Below are 21,417 nucleotides of genomic sequence, written 5' to 3'. Positions count from 1 at the left end.
AAGAAGTTAGATATACATTTTACACAACATTTTACACCTAAGCACTTACTAAAGCTAGAAAATTTGTACTTCATTTACATTTAACTATTACAAATTTCTCAATTCCAAATATACTTCTATCCAATATTTCATGAAATCTAGAAAGTTACGATTACATTTCATCCTATTAACATATTTTTCTACTCAATTACTATAATCATTATCTAAATGCTGCCAGGTCTAGTGCACATCTCTGCGGTGTTCTCCCTTGCACACACCATCAGAGGTTCAAAGTGAAAATGATAGAGACTACTCATAACACAAAATGAGGGCCCACAATACTCGACATTCAAAATGACCATTGGGGACAACAATTAACAACCAAATAAAAAGAGAGGAAGACAGAATCCAAAAGAAATCATCAAATCCAACTTTAACTCGCAAAAAATTATCGGCGAAGTCAACAAGAACAAGAGTGACAAGTGCCACTATAAAGATCAAAATAGATAAAAGAATAAATTATAGAAATCCAAAAATCCAATGAATCAACACAACATGGCCAATACATTCAAATCTACATCACGAGGCGACCATTACCGGTCACACCAAAGGGAGTAACCACTACACAACCTCCAAGGGTATAATGCCCCGGATATGCTAGAGAGTGCGCACGAACATTTAAGTCCATATATTTATTATATATATCTCCACACATCTTGTTAATCTTAATGCAATGCATTCTCTTGTGAAAGTTAAGAAAAAGATAGAGAGAACATTTTCTACAGAGAGGTAGGGAGAGAGAACACAATGCATATTTATCTTAAATCTTAAAGTACAACTCAAGTCAAGAGAACATTAAAGAAAACCACTCAAGACTAAGAGAAACAACCTTAACCAGAGATCCTAGTGTTTGCAACACTCGCTCTGATACTAGATGTAATGCTCGCCAAAATACCCTAGGTAAATACACTATCTAACATGCAAAATAGAGAACAAATTTTTTAAACATCTATACATGCATCCAATAAAATTCAACAACATTCCTTAACTTGATACACAACTACTCATCACGAATATAATCAGTAATCATGTTATGCAAATCGAAAAGAAATACAATACATCAATAATTATCTATCTTCCCTAGGGTATCTCAATGCCGCTACTTATACTACATACTTAACAAGTCCTCATCATGATAACATCTTACTTCCATAATCCAAGTGCAATCTAACTTACTATCATTAATTCCTTTCACACAACCATATATGATTCATTACTTAATCCTAAAATGATTACATCCATTTAGGAATACTCAACCATCCCATAAGGTTCATTTTAAAGAACCAATACCAAATGTTCCTAATCCCAACCATACATTTCTTTTAACATCAAATAACCATTTCAATACCAATTACCACATTATTAATTGTAGCAAAATAATCTAACTACAACATCAAGATCATAACACTAAATGCACATTCATATACCAATAACAATATTCCCATTAATGAACCATTCTCAAGATACATGATACATCTATGTTCACCTAACATCAACTGATAGTTACATGAATACAATGTATTTTACAACAATGAGCATAACTCTCAAATACAATTACATATACATGTCTAATGAATCATGATCAATAATTTGCTACGAATATCCATCCATGAACTGAAGAGTTAAGAAATCCACATCCACACAAAGCATCCAAAGAAGAACAACCACAAAAGAACATCCCAATGGACGAAAGACACCAACCACTTGACCATGTGGAACCAAAGGAACTGCCCCTCGTGCTAGGAGATGACACAAGATCCCACACACAACCTAGATCTAAGCTTACACCTATCAACCAAAGAGGAACAACTCTAACACAACCAAGGAAAACATGTCGAACAACCAAGAAACCTCTAGAGGCGACTCAACAACAAGACATAAGGAACTAGGACCATGTAGGGAAAGAGTGTCATCACATGCTACCATAAAGGATACACATGTGGAACCATCTCAACCTTTGAGGAAATTAAGGTAGTACGGTTTACTCAGTTACCAGATCTACCACCTCACTTTGGTATCTGATCCATGAGATGGGTATTACAAAACATATTTATTATCTTGCTTAGATGAGTTACTCTACCTAGCCCACCTAATATTAATTATTATGTCATCACTTATCAATTAAATTGAAAAACCTCTAATGAGCTATCCAAATGGTCTAGACCCCGACTCTATTACACAAGAATCCTACCAGTCCATTCCTCGTGACCTCAACAGACTCACAGAAGCCCACTCCCCCTAATAATGTACCTAGGCCTTAACAACACATGAACTCAAACAAGAAAGCTCACAAAATAGAATCTGGCTAACCAAGATAGAACATCATAAATGCACAATGAGCCAATAACATATACCACCTAGGTCACATAGACGAGACAACCTCATAGAGAAAAGAACCATCAACATAGAAAGGTACTAATCCTCTTCCAACAATACAAATGATAAAATAACTCATCAAAAGATTACTCCGGACATCCAAGAGTACTCAAAAAATTTAACATGGCCTCTGGACAATCACCCAAGACAAACTGAGAACCCAAAATCCAAACCAAAAACTCAAAGATTCATAAAACTAACTTAGAAGGGTAAAATAACTAGATTTGCACATTTGTTTCACAAGTTAGTGCATATACCTAATTGTACAACACATTTGTTGAGTCCTGCAATGCATATACCAAGACCTATGACACATTCATCAAAACTTATGGCACATTCACAACGTTTCAACACATTTGAATCTTTCTGCAATGCATATGTATCACAGAACAATGCATTTGACAAATTACACAACGCATATACATAATGAAATAACGCATATGTGATTTTAGTGCAAACACTAAGAAAACTCAGATGAAAACAATAAACTTACGGGAATTTGAAAGATGATATGATATCATGTATCATGAATAATATATGAAAACATTATATAAAACATTAAAGTATAAGGATATATGATCTTATGCATAATGGTATGTATATGATTTATTTAAATTTAGTCTATACATGCATGCATACATATACATATGCATATGCATATGTACACACATATTTGTATGTATGGTGTATGTATGTATGTATGTATAAGTTTATTTTTATGGCATGATGTTTATGTTTACTAATAGAATAGAGTATAAAACCTTATACTTTGGCCTAGATTTTTTGTCAACACTAGGCATTTGTATTTATTTGACATTTCTTCAAACATAGAAAACTATTGAGACAATATAGAGGGCTTGGTTAAAAATAAGACAAGACACAAGTTCACCCCTTAATACTTGGATTTGTCATTGCTTTTAAGGTACACAAATGTGGACAAGTTCTTAAAGCCTAGAAGTACATAATTCAAGGTCACACAAAAGATTTAAGGTGGCAATTTTTCAAATTAAGTTCATAAGTGTAATTCTAAACCTTATAGGTCCCACAAATTAGGTATTGATAATCTGATAGTATAAATTTTGAGTTGAATCACAAAAGATTCTATTTCAATAGAATATCAATTATTGAACACAAAACTATGTAGTTGTATCTCTCTTTATAAATTTTAATAGATGTTTCAATATTTTATCTAAACTTAACTCATTTAGTTAAATCAAATATTTAATTAATTTATTAACTTGAAAATCTTTAGAGGGTGTATTTTTATCCCTTTCACCTTTCAACTCTACTATTTCATATTTTTTCAATCACTAGTAATGCTAAAGAAGAATAAGTCAAATCAAAATACAAATCATTCAACTATACAAATCAAAATACAAATCATTCAACTATAAGTCAAAAAGAGAATTGAATAATTTGTACTTTTATCATTACTAGCACAAAGACTGCTAACTTATATGAAATGACTAGTTGCATTGTTGATTTGGTTTATATGACAAATAAGACAATATGCAACTATTATTTTATCATTACTAACACAAAGACTACTAAATTATATAAGATGACTATGTGTTGTTGATTTGGTTTTTATAACCAATAAGACAATATACAACTATATTTCTATATAATCTTGTTATTAAAATTGATCTTGTAATCAAGATTATGTATATAAATTTAATCTCAATATTCTTGAAGGTTGTCATAACTCTCTTTTTAGACTTTGATAAAACTTATTATTATTATTATTATTATTATTATTATTATTATTATTATCATTATCATTATCATTATCATTATTAGAAATCAAAATTTTAAATAAAAAGGAGTAATAAGTGGTGACCTGCACGTGAGGTCATATTTTACTTGGAAACTATTTATTTCCTCAATATTCTAATTGAGCACATGGTGTAGGAGAAATAAGAAGATTCTAGAAAGAAATTTTCAAATTCAGAATATTAAGGAATAAATATTATATTTAGCAAATATATGGTAGGGGAGTTGCAAACTATTCTATGACAAGAATAATTCTATTCATGGACTTTTTATGACAAGGGAGTTACAGAATTGATTTTTGATCAAATGGAGGAAAATTCAAATTCAAATTTTGAATGCATGGCCAAATGTAACCCCTCTAATGACAACAATCATTTTTGCATAAAATTAATTTAGAAATTACTTATTTTAATTTAGCACATGTTGTAGGAGGAAATGAGAAGATTCTAGAAGAGAATTCAAATTCAAATTTCTTCCATGCAACCCCCACTTTGTCAATAATTAATTTTGCATGGAATTATTTTGGGAGAAAGAATTTGAAAATCATTTAATTCTTTTGTAGTGGGAAATGGCTCTTTTTTCCTATATATTGAATTCTAGATTTTCAAAAAGGGGGAGTTCATTGGTTTTTGGTGTGATGAAGTATTTTCTCAAATTTTTGTAAGTGCTTGTGAATAGTAGTACGATTTTGTAGTCATACTTCATTATAGAATTGTTAAGTTGTTCTTGAATAAATTCTCATCAAACTACAAGAAGGGTTGAAGAAACTAGCTGAGGGATTGGAGACAATTCAACAACAAAGATCTCTAACAACCAGGTTCCCCTCTTGCATTCGTTCATGTGTAAATTTTATATTTTCAAAGAAATATCTTCTATTTCTCTCTTAGATTTTTATTTGTATGATAATATTTTTCAAGAAATCATTTATTAATTAATTAGGTAGATTAAATCAAATAGAGAAATGCATTTGATAAAAGCTTCTTTCAATAATGCACATGTAGATCTTATTAATCTGTTTATCTCAATAGACTCTCTATCTGAGAAATAACTTATCCCTGTGAAGATTTATTCTTGGCATATCTTGTATAAATTATTTCTTTGTGAAATCACCCTATGTTACAATCAGATTCAGATCAATATATATATATATATATATATATAGATATATATATATATATATATAGATATATATATATATATATATATATATATATATATAGATATATATATATATATATAGATATATATATATATATATATATATATATATATAATCTGTGTGTGTGTGTGTGTGTGTGTATGTATATGTATATGTATATGTATATGTATATAACCTCTGAGCAATTGTATATCCCTATGATACGTTACCTTTTTACTTTCAAAAAAATAGCATATTGTGTAAATTTCTCCTCTGTAAATTGTATTCTCTATAAAAACCACTCTCTAGTATCTTTATATATATATATATATATATATATATATATATATATATATATATATATATATATATATATATATATATATATATATATATATATATATATATATATATATATATATGTATGTATGTAACCTCTGAGCAATTGTGCTTATATCACTATGATGCTTTACCTTTTTACTTTAAAAAAAATAGCATATTGTGTAAATTTCTCCTCTGTAAATTGTATTCTCTATAAAAACCACTCTCTAGTATATTCAATTTACTTTAAAAAATAACATATTGTGTAAATTTCTCCTCTGTATAAAAACCCCTCTCTAGTAGATTCAATTTACTTTCAAAAAATAGCATATTGTGTAAATTTCTCCTTTGTAATTTTTTTACTTTAAAAAAAAATAGTGATGCTCTGCAAAAAGGATTAGAAAATCTGTTTGATGGCAACACACACAAGAGCACAAGAAACAAACGTTAGTGTTAGCAACAAAAGATTATCCTAAACAGGCATATCAAGAGAGATATTAAGCATGAAATAGAAAGCATATAAACATAAAATGAAATAGCTAATCAAGATGCTCATAGTTGCTCCTCCCTTGTTCCTCTCCTCTCCAAGTCCCAAATGAGTGTAGCTCTCAGCAGCTTTTTGCACTATGGATGCTTATGGAGGATTGAGATTTAATACTAAGCTTCAAATATGAAATGAAAAGCTAAATACTATGCTAGAGTAGATAGTGATGCTATGAAAAAGCTCTATGCTAATGCCAGTATAACAACAATACTCTAAAATGCTTCTCTTTGCTTGAGGAGAAGGGTTCTATTTATAGAAGAAATGGGGAAATGAAGGGTTAAGATTGAATGGTTTAATCAAGGGCCAAGTTTGAAAGTTGGGGATCCATGTGCATAATTGGCACCAATAAAATGGTGACAAGTGTCAACATAGGATTGGGTTGAGAGAAGAGGTTGGAGGCATTAAAGGCCTGAGAAGACCTCATGGTTATCTAGAAGGTAAGGGTCAAGTCTAAATTAGGATTACCCACTGGATTAGGAGTTAATGCAAGGATAAACCTTTGTGCAAATGATTAAGAGATAATCATGGTCAAAGCATTAAAGGCTTGATGAGACCCTTGGGTTGGGTAGAGGTTGAGTCAAAACAAATGTTTTAACCATGTGGGAGGGTTTGAGGTAACCATTAATGGTTATTGGAGACTTTGGGGATTAAGTGGTTGAAGGTTGAAAGCCTTCAATGGTTATCAAAGACTTTGAGCCATTTAGTGGTTGAAGGTTGGAAGCTTTCAAAGGTTATCCAAGACTTTGAGGGTTAATTTGTTGAACACACAAAGCATTAATTGCTTTTCAAAGACTTTGGAGTCTTTGAGAAGTGACTCCAATTTGCTTAGGAATGTGACAATATTTAAGGGATGAATTTAGGCTAATTAGGAAGGGTTTAGAAGAATCTAGAAGGGGTTTAGGCATACAAGTGGATTTTGTAGGAAAATGCAAGTGGGAGAAATTTTGGTATTTTCAATTAAAATAAAATCATTTATTTCAATTAAATGGTGTAATTTGCATTTGGATAAATATTCAAATAAATATTAATTTATTTAAATGAGAAAATGAAGATAAAGCATTTAAATGCTTGAAGACTTTGAGGGAAACCATTAAAGGCTTGAAGACTTTAAGGAAAACCATTAAAGTCTTAAGAAGACTATAGAAGGAAGCCATCAAGTTTGAAGACTTTAAAGCCATCAAGTTTGAATACTTTAAGGGAAACCATTAAAGGTTTCAAGTGGGTGAGGATAAATAGGATTTTAAATAAATAATTTATTTAAAATAGTTGTGCAACTTGCTTTTGTAGGAAAATACAAGTGGGTGGAGGATAAAGGTGATTTAAATAAATTATTTATTTAAAATAATTGTGCAACTTGCATTTGTAGGAAAATGCAAGTGGGTGGAGGATAAAGGTGATTTAAATAAATGTTAATTTATTTAAATGTGAGAGGTGGGATTTTTGGGGGATTTAAATAAATATTAATTTATTTAAATGTGAGAGAATATTTAATTAAATAAATATGATTTATTTATTTAATTAATGGTCTGAATTTGGTTAAGTGAATTAAATCAAATAAATTGAATAATTTATTTAATTAATAGGAGAAGAGGGTTAAGATGAATTAATTAAATATTAATTTAATTAATTATTAATTGATGGTTAAATAATCAAATAAATACTAAGTATTCATTTAATTAAGTGGACAGATTTATGTGACTACATTTGCCCCTCTTTGAGACGGTGCGGTTTATCGCGTCGTTTCAAAGAAAGAAAAATAGGTGTGAAGAAATGCCCCATAAAATGTAAATTTAATGGGTGGTATGCCCCCTCGAGAGATGGGCCAAATTTTGTTTTGAAAAATCGGGCGATCTCTCGAAAAAGAATGCAAAGTGGAGGGGAGGTAGAATAGAAGAAATTAGAACTAATGATGAAAGAATGGGAGAAAATGGAGTGAATATGAAGAAACAACAAACTAGTGGGTACCCTGAGGTCATGCAAGAGATACATAGCAGATGTAGTGTGGGGTTTGGATTGATGCTATACAATTGATCAAAATTGGTTGGACAATCTGGTGCAATCGGTTTAATTGCCCCGGTCAAGTCAAAGCGTGACAGTTGATGTCAGTTGGTCACTTGGACATGATAAAGTCTGAGTAAGTGAATCAAAGTGACCTGATGTGACTTAGACAATTGATGTAATTGCTCGATGAAGTCAAGGTATATGAAGAAAAATACTCGTTGAGACGTAGACAATTGATGTAATTGTCCATTGGATTGTGTTTGATTGGTTGATCAATTGATAGTATGTGCGTGTGATGGATGGTTGTGGGGAATCATAGCAGCCCCGTTGAGACTAGGTCATTATGATAAATGCCTGATGTAGTCTAGGATTACCATGATCGATTACCTGTTGAGACCCGAAGATACTTGATCAGAGTATCTGTTGATAGTCTAGGTGTGTGGGAGTCGATGTATCTGTGCAAAATAGAGTAACTTTCTTGACTTATTGGATGACTTAGGATAGGAAACACAATCCCTCCTATTTAGAGATGGATGGTGATGAACGTGGCTTGATTAGGTTGATTGGGACATGATGTAGGGTATGTGATGGTGATTATCGAGATGGGGAGGGTGAGGGGGGATTCGATGTTAGATAGAAGATATGGAGGACTAGGACCGAGTCCTATGGAAGAAGATGAGTAAAATAGAGTATGCATTATTATGACTATGTATGCATGATATGCAGCTATTATGAATGTATGGATGGGTGGAATGCAACGAAATGCAATATATACAGATGAGATGAAATGACGATCCATAGTGCTTTATTTTTCATCATTGAGCTTTAAAATGTTGTAAGAAAATACAAGCAACTTGACATAAAGATTCAAGATGACTAGAGTATTTCTTACATGGATTTGATATAGCAAGTTAATACAAGCAACTTGATATAATGGATCAAGTTGACCTGAGTATTGCTTGCGGAACAGACAAGGATTATCTCCGTTCATGCATGACTTGGATCGTCCTCCTTGATCTTAGGCTGATCATATCCTAAGACAAGTGCATACCGTACAAAGAAATAAAACCTTTATCCAGTTTGGACGAGGTAGGAGGAACCAAAGGAAGAGCATTGTACCTGCAAACAAATAGTATATACATAAAGAATAAAGAATAAGGATCCTTGGTAATGGTTCATGCTCATATGGTCGAGGTATACGCTGTAGTCAGCAAGCCGTAGTGATCTATGACTATATTTTTGCCTATGATCACATAGCTTAGTGAACTTCCCATGTAGACACCATTAGTACATGCCCCAGAACTTCATCGGAAGTAATGCGCAAACGATACAAAACAATGCTGAAAGATCCTGATACAGATAAACAAATGATTGTACTCATAAATCAACCAAGTATTTGATAGCTTAACATAATTTTCTTGTCAAATAAAATGTCATCTTGTCTTTGTTTTGGTAAGGAATGATGCATCCTTGTTGAAGACAGTTTGATTGTTGATGTTGAGTGTGTGGTTGATTGGTAAATGGTCATTGTGTGAGTAGTTTGTCAATGTTTATTTTGGTATCTGCATGGATGGGTATGTACAAGGTGTTGCCATGTTTTGGTGTGATTTTCGATGGGTTTTTCGATGTTTTTGGATTTTGTGTAATAGTTTTTGAATGTTTTTGGATTTTGTGAGTCATTTTTGAATGTTTTTGGATTTTGCGAGACATTTTTGAATGTTTTTGTATTTTGCGAGACATTTTTGAATGTTTTTGTATTTTGCGAGACATTTTTGAATGTTTTTGCCAATGAATCACCAGTAATGTAGAATCCACTTCCATCATCTAGATTGTAAGGGCATTGCCCCCAAGTTGGACATGATTTATGAAAAAGCGGGATGCTAGACGCATGAAGTACTTTCTTGGATTACAGATAAAATAACAAGCCATGGTTAGATGGATGGATGTGTGTATGTATGAATGGGAGCGCAACAAGCCTGAAAGACAATGGAGCCATAGCCTTTACGAGTGGCGCCTGTTTGCCAGGTTTTCGCCATCGTACTTACCCAAGGTGCCACCGGAGTGGTTGTTCACCATTTGGATGCATGATTTTTCTTTACTTTTTTGAATGTTTTTGTATTTTCTTCAGGACATTTTCTGAATGTTTTTGGTATTTTTCTGATATGTAGGGGAGCCTGATGCTCTGTACACCTTAGGTATAAAATCTTTTGAGGTGCATGCTATTGATTGGATCTGCAAGCGGTTCTCCTTCTGAAGTAGCCAACTGATATGCCCCGGACCCGAATACAGCAGTGACAACATATGGGCCCAGCCAGTTTGATTCAAACTTGCCTTGATGTTCTCTATTTGGTTGGTTGCGAGGATTTTCTCGAAGAACAAGATCACCTACCTCAAATGTACGAGATCTAACTCGGTGATTGTAACTTCTACTCATGCGCTGCTGATAGGCTTTGAGGTGATTGTATGCAGCTTGTCGCTTCTCATCTAGTAACTCTAAGTCCTGAAGACGAGATACTCTGTATGCTTCATCATCGATGAGATTGTGCAATGAAACTCGTAAGGATGGTATCTCGACCTCAATAGGTAAGATAGCTTCAGCACCATAGACCAATGAATAAGGAGTTGCACCTGTAGGGGTCCGAATGCTAGTTCGATATGCCCATAGCGCTGGATTCAATTGAACATGCCAATCACGGCCGGCATTATTGACTGTCTTCTTTAGGATCCTCAATATGTTTTTATTGGATGCTTCGGCCTGACCATTGCCTTGTGGGTAATAGGGAGTGGAAAAGCGGTGTTGGATATGAAATTTCTCACAAAGCTCACGGACATCCTGATTTTTGAAAGGAAGACCGTTATCTGTGACAATGGACATGGGCACACCATACCGGCAGATGATGTAATTGAGGATGAATGAGGCGATCTGCTTGCCGGTGACTTGGGTAAGTGGAACAGCTTCGATCCACTTGGTGAAATATTCGGTGGCGGTAATAATGAATTTATGGCCATTGGATGAAGATGGATGGATTTTACCCACAAGATCAAGACCCCATTGACAAAAAGGCCATGGTGTTGTGATTGGTTGCAGTTCCTGGGCCGGTGCATGTATCAGGTCGCCATGAACTTGACATTTCTTGCATTTCCTGACAAAGTAGTAGGAATCCTTTTCCATAGATGGCCAATAGTATCCAGCTCGCATGATCTTCTTGGCTAGTGATGGACCACTTGAATGAGTCCCGCAAATTCCTTCATGTACCTCTTCCAAAACCTTTGTTATCTCATCTTGTTCCAGACACCGAAGGAGAGTACCATCAAGACTACGTCGGTATAGGGTTTCGGCAATAATGGTATATCGAGCAGTTTGGCGAATGAAGGTTTTACGTTGGTTATTTGATTGGTTGGGAGGAAGGGTGTGATCATGGAGATAGGTGTAGAACTCACCGTACCATGGGGATTCAGAACCAACAAGGCAACATATCATTTCAGATTCGGGGATATCATAAGCGGGGATCCAAAGTTGTTCTACCAAGAACTCGTAGCTTGTTGAATTCTGTGGAAGATCTAGTAGAGATGCGATGGTAGCCATAGCGTCAGCAGCTCGATTCTGATCTCTTGGTATCTGCTCAAAAGTGATAGTAGTAAATGATGTCTTTAGATTGTCCACCATTTGCTTATATGGCATGAGTTTATCATCCTTGGTCTGATATTCATCTGTTGCTTGTCGAATGACTAGTTGGGAATCGCCATATACTTGCAGTTCTTTTAATTTCCATTGTATGGCTAATCTGAGTCTTGTGATCAAGGCCTCATACTCTGCTATGTTGTTTGTGCATGGAAATGTGAGCCTGTAAGACTTCGGGATGCTATCACCTTGAGGTGTGATAAACAGAATGCCTGCCCCCGAGCCGTGCCTAGTGTATGAACCATCAAAGTATAATTTCCATGACTGTGCTTCTGTAATCATGAATATCTCTTCATCTGGAAAATTGGAAATGAGAGGATGATCGCCTATGAGAGGTGCATCAGCCAACTGATCTGCAATAACTTGACCTTTGATAGCTTTACGGTCCACATACTCAATGTCAAATTCACTTAGAATCATTACCCATTTGGCCAAGCGACCTGTCAATGCTGCTTTGCTGAGTAAATACTTGAGTGGATCAATCTTTGCAATGAGTTGTACCTTGTGTGTTAATAGATAGTGCCGCAATTTAGTGGCTACCAGGATTACTGCTAGGCAAGCTCGCTCAATAGGTGTGTAATTGAGTTCATAGCCAACCAGTGTACGAGAGATGTAGTATACAGCACACTCTTTGCCTTCTGCATTATGTTGTGCCAGTAATACACCTAATGCTGTACTTGTCGCTGATATATAAAGTAACAACGGTCTACTTGGATCTGGTGGCATCAACAATGGTGGATTCATGAGATAGTCTTTAAGCGCCTGAAATGCTTGCTGGCATCGGGCATCCCACTGAAAGCGGATGTTCTTGTGTAGCAGGTGTGTGAAGGGGTGACACTTATCAGCCAATTGTGCAATGAATCTGCAGATGGATTGAAGCCGTCCTTGTAGTGTCCTTAGCTGACTGATATTCCTTGGAGGTGGCATGTCCATGATTGCCTTAACCTTTGCTGGATCGACCTCAATACCTTTGCTTGAGACAATGTATCCTAGAAGCTTCCCGGAGGTCACTCCGAAGACACATTTCTTTGGGTTGAGTCGAACATGGTATTGTTCCAGTCTATCAAAGATTTTATCTAAGATGTGAAGATGTCCTTCTCTAGTAAGTGATTTTGCTAGTAAATCATCCACATAATCTTCCATCATAGTATGCATCATGTCATGGAAGATGGTGGTCATTGCTCTTTGATAGGTCGCTCCTGCATTCTTTAGACCAAAAGGCATTACATTCCAGCAGTATGTGCCCCATGGACATGTGAAGGCTGTCTTATGTTGGTCCTCTGGTGCGATCTTTATTTGATTGTATCCTGAAAAGCCATCCATGAGTGAAAGCATGGCATGTCCTGCTGTCAAATCTACTATGATGTCAATATTTGGTAGAGGGAAGTCATCCTTAGGACATGCTTTATTTAGATCTCTGAAGTCTGTACAAATGCGGATGCCCCCTTTTGGTTTGCCAACTGGCACAATATTGGAGATCCATTCTGCATAATCAATTGGTCTAATGAAACCAACATCCAGGAGTTTCTTGAGTTCTGTTTTGACTAGCACGGCAATCTGAGGATGCATCTTACGAAGCTTCTGCTTGACAGGTTTGGCTCCTTTTGCTACTGTGAGATGATGCATGACAAAATCAGGATCAAGCCCAGGCATGTCTGCATATGACCATGCAAAGTTGATCTGACGCTGTTGGAAGAACTCTATAAATTGAGGCCGTTCCTCTGGAGTGAGAAGAGATGCCAGATGTATGATATGAGGATTTTCAGGAGTCCCCACATTGTATTCTTTGGTTTCCTCGATAAGAATCGTTGATCGTTCCTGTTGTGTACTAGCAGGGAGGATGTCAAACCCTTCATCCTCAGGCGCCTCAGAGAGGTTTTCACCATTGGATACGCTCTTTCTTTTTACTTTTGTCGGATCAAATAGTGCCACAGTGTGGTTTTCACTGGAAGATCCATGTTTTATTGTTATATTTTTGCAGCTGAAGGATTTGGCATCCGCCCCGAAGTATGCTGCGCTATTAAGTTCAATGGCGAATCCAACTTTGTGATCCCCGCTTGGTAGATTATCCCTTAATTCCAAAAATTCAATGATAGCCTCATCGTTCTGGAAGAGGTCAAGACATGGGGGATTTGGTTGGTTCCATTCAATGAGTTCAGGGTGGATAATGGGCATTACTTCATCGATTAAGTTAAGTGCGGGAGATGTATCAGTGAGGGTTAAGACGGTGTGGTGAAGGTCGTTGATGGTACTCTCCCTGTCAGAATCAGGCGTAGGATGAGACGTAGGGTCTGTGGAAGATGTTTCCAGCTCAGGTACCCAAGTGGTCTTTATCTGTGCTTCTCCGTAAACAGGGATGTCTTTGCGGGGTGGAGGTGGTGATGTGTCTTCCTCATCTGAAGTGTTAAGTTGCACTGAATCGAATTCCCACTCATGTGAGTCGGTCTCTGAATCACTCTCCAGCATCCGATTGCTATACCATACTGGGATGTCTTTGGAGTTAAACACGGCAGGTGTGATTGGTTTATGTATCCTTGTAGTGATCGGTGTTGCAGGAATTGTGATGGGGTTTAATGGATTTGTCACTGGAAGTATCGGTAATGGTGACTCAGTGGCTTCTGCTGGAATTACTGGTGCCATAGATGTTGCTGCGGGTTCCAATATAGTTGCTGCTACAAATGGTGTTGCTGATAGGATTACTGGTTCGTTTGATGGGATGAGTGACATTGGTGATGGTGGAGTTGTGAGCCTTGAGGGGGCAGTGGGGATAGTGCTTGATGGTGCTTTGATTATGAAAGGTATCCTCTTTGCAGTAGGTGGGCAAAATGGTTTGCTGGGTTTTCCTTTGAATCTGAGTTTAGGAAGGATCTCTTTTTCAAAGCCAAGGCCTGTATTACCTTTGAGCTTGAATTCTGGTACTAGAGGTTCGTGTCGTCCTTGTTTGCAGTATCCCAAAGCACTCTGACCATCATATCCCATTCTTTGCATAATGAGGAGGCCTTTGCCATATTGTTCCGTAGGAAGTGTAACTTGCGGTTTGTCAGTGGTGATGGGATCTTTATAGATCCAGTCTGCTAGGTCCTCATCTTGTGTTTCTTCCTCTTGACTCTTTCCAAGGATGAAAGGCGTTAAGGCACATGCTGGCATGATTAGTCGTTGCTGGAGTAACTGCTGTGGTTTACCATGTGTTCTAGGAGAAGTGGGCATTTGTCCCACACAAAAGAGCTGACTCAAGTTATATTCCCTGGGACCTTCCTCTGCAACTTTCATCTTAAGCTTTTCTTGCTTGGGTATAGGGGTGTTCGAACTGGCAAGAGAGGCAGGACTTACATATGATGTGGAGGAAATTGCTTCCCTATTATTAGGAACAGTAATCTCTGGTTGATGGCTGATATTATGGCAAAATACAAAAGGATTTGCATCACCCAGGATTGTGATCTCTGCACCATTATGTGGGAACTTGATACATTGATGGTAGGTAGATGGAACGGCTTGCATGGCATGTATCCAAGGTCTTCCTAATAATAGATTATATGGCAGAGGAAGGTCCAGAACCTGACAAATTATGTGTTTTACCACAGGGCCTACTCGGATTGGTAGTACCACAGCTCCTTTGGATGAACGCTCTGCATCATCATAGGCCTTGATGGTGATCTTCTTGCGAGGATCCACTGATTCTACTGCATAGCCCAATGCTGTGACCAACTGTAGTGTGCAAATGTTTAGGCCTGCTCCATTATCAATCAAGACTCGCTTGATCCTGTGTTGGTTGACAAAGCCTTCAATGTGGAGTGAGGCGTTATGAGGTTGCTGGAAGGAAGAGTTATCACTTTCGGAAAAAGTGAGACAAGGTGATGACTTTAGACTTCCAACCATGGCTTGAAATTGGTCCGTGTTCAGGTTTGCAGGGACTGACGCCTCTTGGAGTGCTTGATCCAAGATTGTTTTATGAGAGGGTGACAGACGCAAAAGCTCCAAGATGGATATAAGCGCAGGGGTTTTGTCTAATTGTTCCACAAGATTGTACTGCTTTGGGACGGAGGTGGTGCCTTGTGGAGCTGCCTTGATGGTGACCTTGCCACGACGTGTAACAACATTGCAATTTGAGGTGGGATTTTTGAAGGTGATAGTTGCAATTTGTTCACTGGCATCATACAGGTGAGTGACAGTGTAGTTATACGCAGCTTGCGTATAATCAGTGGTATCAGGACCTCGTCTGGAAGTGGAAGGACCCCTTTGATCTTGTGATGGAAGTGGATTCTTGAACATCTGATGATCATTATTGGTTGTTTTTGGGTCATGCCCTTCAATTTCAATTTCTCCTCGGTCAATAAGATCCTGAATGAGATCTTTCAATCGGTGACAATTACTTGTTTTGTGTCCTCTTCCTTGATGGAACTCACAATGTTCAGTATCTCTCCACCATGCCGGTTTGACTTGAGGCTCATAATTTGATAACTTAGGTAAAGTGATCAAATTCTGAGAAATGAGTTGTCGCATCACTGTTTCAATGGGTTCCCCTAAGGGAGTGTATGTGCGTTTTTGTTTTTGTGGACGAGGTCTTGGTTCATCATGAGATGTGATGCGACCTTGATTAAGAGGAACATTTGTGTTATTTTGAGGTGGAGGATTTTGTCCTGCAAACCGAACCACAGGTTGTGCATTTTGGACAGTCCGAGCATCCACAACTCCATCGTTGACGATATTCTTATTCTTGTTCCAAAAGTTCGGTTTATCGCTATTGAAGCGCGGGCGAGGACCATCTTTGGGTTCATTAAAGATTTTGATGAGTCCTTTTTTGATGAGTGCCCTTTCACATTTTATACCCTTGGTGATCATATCGTTAAAGGAGTCTGTATCTTTGACATCCAGGTGAAATTCCATTTCTTCGTTTAAGTTGGAAATGAAAATTTCCACTAGTTCTCGTTCAGGTAACTGAAGAGAACGTCTGCTAGACATTTGGCGCCATCGTTGCAGGAATACTGAGAATAATTCCCCTGGTTTTTGTTTGGTGTTGCATAGATCAGCCATGGTGATGTCGCATTCAATGTTATGAGAGTAATGAGATAGGAACTTCTGGATGAGTTCCTCAAATGTTCTAATGCCACCTGGTAGTCGGGAAAACCATGATGTGGTGGTTCCTCCCAAGCTTTGGGGAAAAAGGCGCATTAGGTATGTGTCCTCATAAGCCACTTCAAGACAAGCAGAATGAAATTCTCGGACATGATCACGGGGATCCCCATTTCCTCTATATTTTTCAAATTTGGGTGTTTCAAACCCGCGTGGAAAGGGTGGCATATAAAGATTCCTATCAAAAGGATAGGGACAGATGTCGTTAAGTGAGAATTGATTGGTCTTAACACCACTATGAAGTTGTTGGGTGAGATTCTCGACTTGTTGCCGCAACATCTCTATTTCATTTGGAGGAGGAGGTGGTGGGTTACCTCGAGGAATGTTATATCTAATGTGATTTCTACCCCTTTCCTCCTCATGGTGACTTTGTCTTTCTGATGCTTGTCTTAATTGGGCAAGATCAAAGTCCGAGGGGAGTTTGGCTCCTTCTTGAGCGAGTTTTAAGAAGTGAGCATCCGCATTGCTCCTTAATATTTCATCAAATAATTTGTTGAAGTGAGGGTTATGCTGAGCCCTTTCAATTGTTGAAGGAGTGGGAGTACTTGGGTTTTCATCAGTTACAGTTCCTCCAAGTGCTTCTTGAAATTCATTGAGGTTGTCTTCTTCTTCCTCAATTTCTATTTCTCGTTGCCTTGATCGCGATCGGGTTTGAGCCATTTTGTTTGTAAGTTTGTGTTGAAGTTGATTGAAGATGATGATGAGTTATTGATGAAAGATTGATGATTGGTGATTTGTATTGTATGGGGATCTCTAGCACTTTAAGGTAGATGTAACCAAAATTCCTTCTTTGAATTGCTTGTTTGTTTTGAGGAGTTTGGATGTGATAAGGTGTAGAGAAATCTGAGATGTGTTACAGATTTTGACTACCTAGCAATGAGAGGATTCACTCATGAACTAGTTTTAACCTGCGTAGATGTGTCTCTTAGGATGAGCTTATCCTAGATGTAGAAACAATCTAAAAGTGATGTGATGTGTTTGATTTCAAGCAATATCTAAAAGAGAACTTGGGACAAGAATCTCTTAATGTTTTGAGAGTTGGGACGGATTGATGATGAAGCGATGATGTATGAGTGAGATGATAGATGAAAATGTTTTCAACTTCAATAAAAACTCTGTGTCACAAATGGGACAAACTCTATCTCTTCCCTTTCAGGCGTTGGTGGCACTTCTCGAGCTGTGTTGTAGGTGATACAGATGTTTGGGAAGAAGTTGGGATTAATCTTTCCTCCTTGATTTTTGTGATAACTCAGAGCTCTATATTGCATAAAAGCTCTACGATTCAATGATCCTGAATCAAACTCGTTTGTTTTACCTTGAAGGTATAGACGCATGCGATATAGAAAAACTCTATGTGAGACAAAGATTTGTCTATTGAGATAGAAGAATTTCCTCCTTTTGATCAAAGCGTTTGAGCTTAATGGTCTTCTTTTCAAGGTAATATTCTGATGACACTTCTTCTTTCGCAAGATGTGAAGAATGGTCATAAATTTTGTCTCTTTGTTGTTTGCACTTTGTTTTTGGTATTTTTGGTTGTGTTGACAGATGTTGGATGAATGCTTTGTTTTTTTGGGATTTGATTTTCTGATTTTTCTTTGACAAGAAAACAAAGCAAGCACACAAACACAAGATTGTAGCCTTAAAGGCACAAATGAGTATGGGTCTAGATCAACCCAATCCTTGGACTTGTTTCTGACCCTTCCTTTAGATTTATTTTAAGGTGTATTTCCAAAGCCTGAAGTCGGCTCAATTTGCACTAGGTCTGTAAAACGAACACACTTCAAACACTCTTTATCCCTATGGTCAGATGGCCAGTTGTGATAAATTTAGCCCACATCTTGATATTTCTTCGACTTTGGTACTACATACCTTATGAATCTCGCCGTGGCAGGTAAGGATGTGATATACTAAGTCTTGCACGAGCATAACAAATAGATGATCCCTATGATGGGGGAGTCACCACTTTTATCAAGCCACAAGTGACCTTTCAAAAAGCTATGTTTCTACTCAAGGAAATATGTATGGTGAGTATCTTGGGAGCAAAACCTTCTATGCTCTTGCACTAAATTATACCTCAAATATCCTCAATCAATAGAACAGGTGGGCTACTACTTAAAGGTGTTTAGTCATGTTCGATATTTTTGGACATAAGTTCATTCTGCAGTGACTCACTTAAGAGCCTTGTAACTGGTGGTGGGGCCCATTTGTCCTTTCGGCCAGTTACACTGTAGGAACAGCTATACCCAAGGCTACAGCTTTCGCTCACACCTGATTTCTATAGCGGCTCGAAGGATTTACCGCTCAAGGTCGTTCCCAAGAGTGATGTGTCTCTTGGCAGGCCTCTCTTAAAAAGATAAAATTTTGAGTGTTACTAACACTTTTCTCTTGCACCTAGGACCACGAGAGCCAAGGGAGAGGATAGTGTGTGTTAGAGGTAGGACCACTCGACCAACTCTTTGCACAAGTGTGCCAAGCACGAAAAACACTTGTTCTTTTTAATCTATCATTGCAATGTGATCTAACTATTTGGAGATGTTGCTCCAACAATCATGGTGTTCTTTTTAATTTTCAAAGGCAATTGTTTGAGTAAACTAGAATTTGAAAATCCTGGTCAACTTAATGAAAAACACGTTTGCATGAAGTAAAATTGCTTTGAAAATGAGACAAGTTGATTGTGAATTTTATTTGCACCAAAAATGGAAGTGTGGATTGTGAGTTTTATCTTGATGCAAGAAATAAAATTTGCCTTGTTTATTTTAAGCACCAAAACGAAGTTTGTTTCCTAACTTGCAAAAAAATAAAGTTGTTTTTGTATAAGTTTGTGGTTCTTTTTATCTTTGAACAATGAAATTCTTTTTAAGAGCCCCAAACAAATGTGTGATTCTTTTTTTAAAAGCCCAAATTTGAAATGTGAAGTTAATTTTAAACCAAAATAAAAAGTGAATTCATTTTTAAAACCAACTTCAAAAAACAAGTTAGTAAAAAATATAAATCTACTTTTTAATCTAATTTAAATCTGCACAAAAGAGAAAAATAGTTAGTAAAATCCGCCTATTTGGTGGGCTTCTACAAGCCTAATTTTTTATTTTTTTTTGGTTACAAGGTGATTTGTACAACGTTTTGTTACAATAGCGCTAGTCTGCGTTTGAACAGAGGCACTAATTAACACAAACGTATTAAAAGAAAGGGAAAGACAGAGAAGCTAAAAGCACTGAAACAGGGGGAATAGCGCCAAAATAATGCCAAACGCACCAAAACAGTGTCAAAATCGCAACTTGTGTGACATTTTCAACATTCAAACATGTTATTGGTTAAAAAAAAAAAAAAAAAGTTGATCTTTTTGGTGTTTGGATTCACGTCGGGTTCACCAAATGATGCTCTGCAAAAAGGATTAGAAAATCTGTTTGATGGCAACACACACAAGAGCACAAGAAACAAACGTTAGTGTTAGCAACAAAAGATTATCCTAAACAGGCATATCAAGAGAGATATTAAGCATGAAATAGAAAGCATATAAACATAAAATGAAATAGCTAATCAAGATGCTCATAGTTGCTCCTCCCTTGTTCCTCTCCTCTCCAAGTCCCAAATGAGTGTAGCTCTCAGCAGCTTTTTGCACTATGGATGCTTATGGAGGATTGAGATTTAATACTAAGCTTCAAATATGAAATGAAAAGCTAAATACTATGCTAGAGTAGATAGTGATGCTATGAAAAAGCTCTATGCTAATGCCAGTATAACAACAATACTCTAAAATGCTTCTCTTTGCTTGAGGAGAAGGGTTCTATTTATAGAAGAAATGGGGAAATGAAGGGTTAAGATTGAATGGTTTAATCAAGGGCCAAGTTTGAAAGTTGGGGATCCATGTGCATAATTGGCACCAATAAAATGGTGACAAGTGTCAACATAGGATTGGGTTGAGAGAAGAGGTTGGAGGCATTAAAGGCCTGAGAAGACCTCATGGTTATCTAGAAGGTAAGGGTCAAGTCTAAATTAGGATTACCCACTGGATTAGGAGTTAATGCAAGGATAAACCTTTGTGCAAATGATTAAGAGATAATCATGGTCAAAGCATTAAAGGCTTGATGAGACCCTTGGGTTGGGTAGAGGTTGAGTCAAAACAAATGTTTTAACCATGTGGGAGGGTTTGAGGTAACCATTAATGGTTATTGGAGACTTTGGGGATTAAGTGGTTGAAGGTTGAAAGCCTTCAATGGTTATCAAAGACTTTGAGCCATTTAGTGGTTGAAGGTTGGAAGCTTTCAAAGGTTATCCAAGACTTTGAGGGTTAATTTGTTGAACACACAAAGCATTAATTGCTTTTCAAAGACTTTGGAGTCTTTGAGAAGTGACTCCAATTTGCTTAGGAATGTGACAATATTTAAGGGATGAATTTAGGCTAATTAGGAAGGG

Source organism: Cryptomeria japonica, chromosome 10, assembly GCF_030272615.1.
Source record: "Cryptomeria japonica chromosome 10, Sugi_1.0, whole genome shotgun sequence".
Taxonomy (NCBI): Eukaryota; Viridiplantae; Streptophyta; class Pinopsida; order Cupressales; family Cupressaceae; genus Cryptomeria; species Cryptomeria japonica.
This window is presented reverse-complemented; position numbering follows the sequence as displayed.